This window comes from Arachis ipaensis, chromosome B9 (assembly GCF_059453495.1).
Source record: "Arachis ipaensis isolate K30076 ecotype BB chromosome B9, ASM5945349v1, whole genome shotgun sequence".
Taxonomy (NCBI): domain Eukaryota; kingdom Viridiplantae; phylum Streptophyta; class Magnoliopsida; order Fabales; family Fabaceae; genus Arachis; species Arachis ipaensis.
This window is the reverse complement of record NC_142444.1, coordinates 147,104,954-147,112,336: the sequence shown is the minus strand read 5'-3', so window position 1 is coordinate 147,112,336 and position 7,383 is coordinate 147,104,954. Positions and strand designations below refer to the sequence as shown.

At 40.0% G+C, this 7,383-nt stretch overlaps 1 non-coding gene across 1 annotated transcript; it reads right to left on the bottom strand.

The window, feature by feature from the left end:
• Window positions 1-478: 478 nt before the first annotated feature.
• On the bottom strand, window positions 479-586 carry LOC148546715 (small nucleolar RNA R71). Its single transcript, XR_015900246.1, has one exon. It is a non-coding gene; the product is annotated as a small nucleolar RNA R71 (small nucleolar RNA).
• Window positions 587-7,383: the final 6,797 nt, after the last annotated feature.

Here is a 7,383-nt window from a genome sequence, read left to right as displayed (position 1 = left end):
GATTGTTATCGATTCACCAGTCTCATCTGAGGGCGAATCTAAACCGCCATCTGAGAACAAAACAAGCTCCTTTACTACTGATTCAGTTGATTCACATGCAGATAACATAGCAGAACCTAGGAGGATTACTCTCCAGGAAGCTGGAGCCCCAGATTTTACACTGCAGCCATATCAAGTGCATCATCCAACTCTGGCTGCAGATTTTGAGCTGAAGACTGCATTAATCAACTTGATGCCCAAGTTTCATGGCTTACCTGCTCAAGAGCCTATTAAGCACCTAAGGGATTTCCAGACAGCCTGTTCTACTGTTAGGCGTCATGGTGCTAATGAAACTTTTATTCTGTTAACTGCCTTCCCGTTTTCTCTTGAGGAAAAGGCAAGGGAGTGGTACTACTCCCAACCTGAAGCAACTGTTACTAACTGGGATACGCTCAGGAGAGAATTTCTGGAGAAATACTTTCCAGCTGAAGTTACAGACAGACTAAAGAAAGAGATCTCATGCATTGTTCAAGGAGAATCAGAAACTCTCTATGAGTACTGGGAGCGTTTTAAGAACCTTCTGGATGCATGCCCCCATCATATGATTGACAGGCTAGTGTTAATCAGCTATTTCACTCAAGGCATGAAGCCTCGGGATAAAACCACACTAGATGGTGCTAGTAATGGTTCTCTAAAAAAGTACAAGACTGCAGATGAAGCATGGCAACTGATCAGCGACTTAGCTGAGTCTACTAGAAATCACAGGCACAGGAGCACCCACTCAAAAGCTGTTGCAGAAATCTCCTCCAACACTGAAACTTCTGCTCTTACACAGAGTATATGTGAAATGACCAACCTACTAAAGCAGATGCAGTTGAACCAACAACAACAAGCTCAGCCTGCCACACCACAACAAAGCCAACAGCTAGTCCCACAAAGAGTATGCAGAATCTGTGCTAACTACAGTCATTATACTGATGAATGCCCGCAGCTCCAACAAGAAGATAACACTGTGGCAGCTACACATAACTTCTATGACTGCCCGAATCAAGGATATAATCAACAAGGCGGCAACTACAACCAAGGAGGAAACTATAACCAAGGATTGCAGGACAACTCCAACCAAGGTTGGAGAGATAATTCCAACCATGGCTGGAGAGACAACTATAACAGAGGAGGCAGAGACAACAATGGAAACCAAAGGTGGAATAACAACAACAGACAGCAGAATTAGAACAAACCTTACAGAGCTCCTCACCTAAGACAGTCACAAGGACCCCAGCATAACCAACAACAAGTCCCACAGATCACTTATCCCACTTCCTCATCAAATGACGAGATGCTTCGTTCTCTTGCACAAGGACAACAAGACATGCAGACTACACTTAACTCCACTCTAAACGGTCTGAATGCCACTTTACAAGCTCTCGCCGCCTGGATAGAGTCACTACCTGCTTCCTCCAACCAACCTTTAAACTCCAGTGGAATTCCTTCTCAACCCTTACCTAACCCGAAGGGTGGCATCAATGCCATCACTTTGAGGTTCGGAACCACATTGCCAGAGAGGACCCAGGAGGAGCCAAGCCCAATAGAACACGCCCTAATTGAAGACTCAGTGGAAGTAGAAGATGCTGAAATGGAAGATGCTGAAAAGGAAGATGAAGTACAAGACAAGGTTGAAGAAGAATTAGCTCAGCCAAGGAATGGAGCACCAAAGTATACAGAAGCCGCAAGTAGCACTATCCCTATCCCATTCCCACACCTTGCAAGAAAGACTAGAAAGCAGACGGAACTTGATCCCAAAATGGTAGAAATTTTCAAAAAGGTTGAGGTAACTGTTCTCCTTTTTTATGTTATTCAGCAAGTACCTAAATATACAAAGTTTTTGAAGGATTTATGCATTCATAAGGATAAAATTAATGAATTAGAAACTATTCCTTTAGGTAGTTCTATATCTGCTTTAATGGGAAGTATACCTGAAAAATGTAGTGATCCAGGTCCATGTATGGTAAACTGTACCATTGGAGGTGTAATATTTTCTGATTGCATGTGTGACTTAGGAGCATGTGTTAGTATAATACCATTGTCTATATATGATACTCTAAGGCTCCTTCCCTTAAAAAGGTCGGCAGCTTGTTTTGTGTTAGCAGATAAAAGCATTATTACAGTAGTTGGAATTGCTGAAGATGTATCAGTAAGCATTAAGGGGCTCACATTTCCCATTGACTTCTATATCCTGGAAATGACCCCTAATGACTCAGGAAGACCATCATCAATCCTTCTTGGAAGACCATTCCTGAAAACTTCAAAGTTCAAGCAGGATGCATTCTCAGAAACTTACTCCTTTGAAATAGATGGCAGAACAGTAAGTTTCAGTTTAAATGAAGCTATGAAGCACCCTCCGGAAGATCATTCTATCTTCCAGTGCGATATTATTGATGAAACTATAGCTAAAGTTCACCAAGAAGAATTAGAAGAGAAGCACTTGGAGCAAAGTCCAAGTGTGGGGACACTCTCTGAACATAATGAAGACACCTTACCATTACCACCAGCCCCAGATAATCCAGAACCTAGCCATGAGCAGAAATTAGAATTGAAGCCCCTCCCTCCACAACTCAAGTATGCTTACCTTAAGGATAATCAGAAGTTTCCAGCTATCATTTCAAGGGAACTCACTTCTCAACAGGAAGAGCAACTGCATAGTGTGCTGAGAAAACATAAAAGAGCAATTGGATGGAGCTTGGCGGATTGACGATCAGATTTCCTCTCGGTAAAGAAATTCACAAATATATTATCGCATTGTAAGTATAGTTTCTAAACCAACAGAGAATCCTTTCGTGCAAAAGTTTTGTTGTCACAAGTAACAAACCCAATAAAATTTATAAACCGAAGTATTCAAACCTCGGGTCGTCTTCTCAAGGAATTGCAGGGAAGTATGATTTATTATTGGTTATGAAAAATAGGGTTTTTGGGTTTCAAAAGGTTTGAACAAGGAAAATAAATTGCAGGAATTAATAAATTAATATCTAATAAAACTCTTGGCAAGGTATGAAAATTTGGAAGTCCTATCCTAGTTATCCTTATCGATGGTGATGAGAATTGAGTTTTAATCCCACTTAGTAAACCTTTATTAAAGCAAAGGAAAGTCAAGTGGACTAATTAGTTTGATCCTCAAGTCCTAGTCAATTATCAATCACGATGAGTTTGATAACTCAAGAGTCTCCAATTAATTAATTAAAACCAAGAATATAAAAAGCTAAATAAGAATCATAAATCTGAAATACCTCAATTTATATTAAATAAAGAAAATCCTAACATGAATGGTTCGTAAGCCAATTTGGCAACATAAATAATCAACAAATAAAAGCATTAAAGTATCTGAAAGTAAAAGAGAAATATAAAGTAAAAGGAATATTGAACCTATGACTGAAGATGAATTGAACTAAACTAATAGAAATCCTAAAATCCTAAATCCCAAGAGAGAGGAGAGAACCTCTCTCTCTAAAAACTACATCTAATCCTAAAATTATGAATTATGAATGTATGATATCCTCCTTCCTTGATTCCTCCATTCTCTGGCTTATATTCTATGTTTCTGGATTCAGAATTGGGCCGAAAAAGGGTCCAGAAATCGATGGGGGCATTTTCTGCAAATTCTGGTGCGTGGCGTCTGTCACGCGTTCGCGTAGGGCACGCGTTCGCGTAGGTCACACGTTTGCGTCATCTGAGAGTTTCCCTTGTCACGCGTTTGCTTCGGTCACGCGTTCGCGTCGATGCCTTTTCGAGCTAGGCACGCGGCTGCGTCGTCCATGGGTTCGCGTCGCTGCCCTTTTCTTCAAAACTCCATTTTTGTGCTTTCCTTCCATTTTTGTATGTTTCCTTTCTGTCCTCTAAGCCATTCCTGCCTTAGGAGATCTGAGAAATACTTAACACACAAATCACGACATCGAATGGTGATAAAGGGTAATTAAAGTTAATATTTTTAAAGCATAGGAAACATGTTTTTCACATATATCACATAATAAGGAAGGGAAAGTAAAACCATGCAATTTACATGAATAAGTGGGTGAAGGATTGAATAAATTACTTAAATTGAGCACAAAATACATCATAAAATATGGGTTTATCAACCTCCCCATACTTAAACAATAGCATGTCCTCATGCTAAATCCAAGAGAAAGGGTAAAGTTAGAATGGTGGAAGCTCATGCAATGCATTCTATTCTAAATTCAAACTACCTACATGAATCATGCAACTTTAGTTATTATCCACCTATATATATAAAGCTTACATGTGGTTAATTTGTTTCATATTTTCAAGGAATCATATATACATAGCCAGACCCTAGATAATGTTAAAGCACTTTTACAATTGAGATGGGTAAAAGTATTTCACAAACCTGCAAGACAATTAACAATTAAGCAAAGATATATGGTGATGAGCTATTGAACCCTCACTGGATTTTTGTGTTTACTCTCTAGTCACTCAGTGTTTATTGGGTTAATCACTCTATTCTTTTTCTATCCTTGCTTTCTAAAACTTTATTCTTCATCTAACCAATCAATAATTATGGAATATAGACATACAAAAATCATGAGGTCTTTTTCAAGGTTGTAATGGGGCCAAGGTAAAGGTAAGGGTATATGTATAAGGCTAAGTGAGCTAACAAAGTGAATCCTTGACTAGTCTAAGATCTCACATAACACACATACTTTATATAATTTAAAGTTCTTTACCTAGCTTACCCAAACTTTTTCCCACTTTTGTGTTACATGCTCATGTATCAAATCTACTTTTAAATTTTGTCCCATGTGTATTGATTCTTTTTTTTTTTACACTCGGGGACTTTTTTTTGTATCCCCTTATTTAAATACTGAAAATATTTTTTTATTTTTTTTTATGCACATGGTAATTTAGTTAATTCAAATTCACATGAGCATGCTTCCCAAATTTTCAAAGAACTTATTCAATTCTAATTTCCCACTTTTTCTATCATCCCATGTTCCCATAGAATTTCCCACACTTAAATAATACAAAATATCTATGTTAAGCAAATCAAGGATTCAACTTGGAATTTTTATTTGTTTTTCTGGTTAAGGCTAGTAATGTGGTTATAGAACGAGAGGGGATTAAAAAGGCTCAGGGGGGCTAGCAAGGGTGATGAAAAAGGTAAGCTTATTTGGGATAAGTGAGGAAAAATTCAAATGATGGCCTCAATCATCTCTTGGTATGTATCTATATTCTATATTGGACATATAGATTAAAACAAAGTAAAGAACACCAGAATGAAAAAGAAGGGCAAAACACACATGAATGAAATTTATGGTTTGAATGTAACCATACAATTAAGCTCAAAACTCACAGGCTGTGTGTTCTCCAGCTCAAAAAATCATATATCAGTTATGTATGTCATGCAAGTGGAAATCAAGAGTTCCTATTATTCTCAATGTAAATCTTAGGGTGGCCCTTAAAATCTTAGTGTTCCTCCTTGAAGAAATGTTGTTAACTAACTAACATGTGATGCTATATATACAAGGTGTGTGGATGTTTAATTATGTTAAAGTCTCTAGTTTACTTCTTTTTTTATTTTCAATTAAATCAAACTATTATATGCTAAAAGGGTAAACTATACTAATTAATCCACATATTCTATAACTAATAAGTTTAGAGTTGAAAACTAAACCAAATGTCTAAGATATAAACTAAAGTGCAATCATGCGGAAATAAAGTAAAAATACAGCAAAAGAACAATATGCAAGTACTGAAAAATAAAAATAAAGATAAAAATACAGAAAAATAAACAAAATAAGATAGAAGAGTCTGTAGTGGTTCACCAAACAGATATGCCAAGGATGGCGACCTCCCCACACTTAAAATATAGCATCATCCTCGATGCTCACGCAAGCTGGGTGTGAAGAAGTGTCATCACCGGAAGGATGGGCTACTGGTGTCTCTGTGGTGGTCTGAGGGTCTGCAGGCTGGATAAGTGTAGGAGGATCTGTCTGCTGCAGTGGAGACGCTGACTGTAGAGGGATCTCTGGATCTGTGGCCTGTAGCTGGTGGTGCTCCTCATGATGTGGCGCAGCCTACTCTAGTCCTGCCTGCTCAGCCTGGGCATGTGTCTCCTCCTCATGATCGCTCGCCTCCGCCTCAGATGTATCAGAAGGGGTGTCAGGCTCGGAGGGGATGTCACTGCCGGATCGGATCATCAACTTAAGGTGCTCATAGCGCCGCTTGTTGCGACGCTCCATACGATCCAGGTGGGCGAAGAGTCGATGCACCAAATGATAAATGGGCTCAGGAGCAGGTGGATGTGCAGTGGATGGGGCTGGTGCAGTAGTGGATGCAGAAGGAGCAGCTGAAGATGTGGCTGTCTTAGCAGAAGCGGTGAGGAATGAGGGTCTGTAGCCTAAAGCCTGAAACTTCCTGTTGTGCGGGATGATCTTCTTGCAATCTGCAGCAGTTGGCTTCGCATCGACCAGCTCCCAAGGCACGTCAGCTCTGTGGCCTAGCTGGGGGATCAGATAAGGGAAAGGAAGGGTGCCTCTGACATGGACCCTGGCCATGTAATGCCTGATGAAACGTGGTAGATACAGGTCCTTACCCTCCATCACACACCAGATGATGGTGATCATAGCAGCGGGCAACTCTATCTCATGAGTGCTCGGCATCACATAGTTGCTCAGAATCTGGTGCCAGAGCCAAGCCTCATCATATAGGTAAATCAGCTTGATTCCCTTAGGCATCACTGTGTTCTTTCCCATGACCCAAGGGACAATAGGATCAAGGGCTATTCTATGCTTGACAGCATCCCAGTCAAATCTCATAAATCTCATATCCTCTTCAGCCTTTTGGTAACCGTCAGGCTTATATGACTTAGGCTGAAGGTGGAGGATGTCCTCAATAGCTTCCTCAGTGACCAAAATCTGTTTCCCTCTGAGGTGCACTGCATCCAGGGAAGTCTTGAAATAGTTACAGTAAAATTCTTTGACCCAGGAAGCATTGACCTCTGTCAAGTTTCTTTCCAAGAAGAACCAGCCTCTCTGTTTTATCTGTTCGGAGTTGTACTGCTGTAGTTCTTCTGGAATTTTTAGAGTTCTTTCCAGGTACAGGTTCCTGGAAGTGGCAAACACTGGATACTTTAGCTCACAGTATCTGTTTGCAAATTTAACTGGATCTGTGGCAGTGAGGAGCTGGTCAGCCTTCTCCTGCGGGGTAAAGTGCTTTTCCCGCCAGGAGTCGTCATGCAAAATGTCGAGGATGGACATAGAGGATTCGCCTCTTTTCCTTTTACCAGTGGTTGCTTTGCCTTTTCCTTTGCGTTGAGGGTCAAACATCCTGAAAAGCAGAAATTCCAGGATATAATTGAAGAACAAAAGCAGGAAAACAAGTAGGCAAATAGGA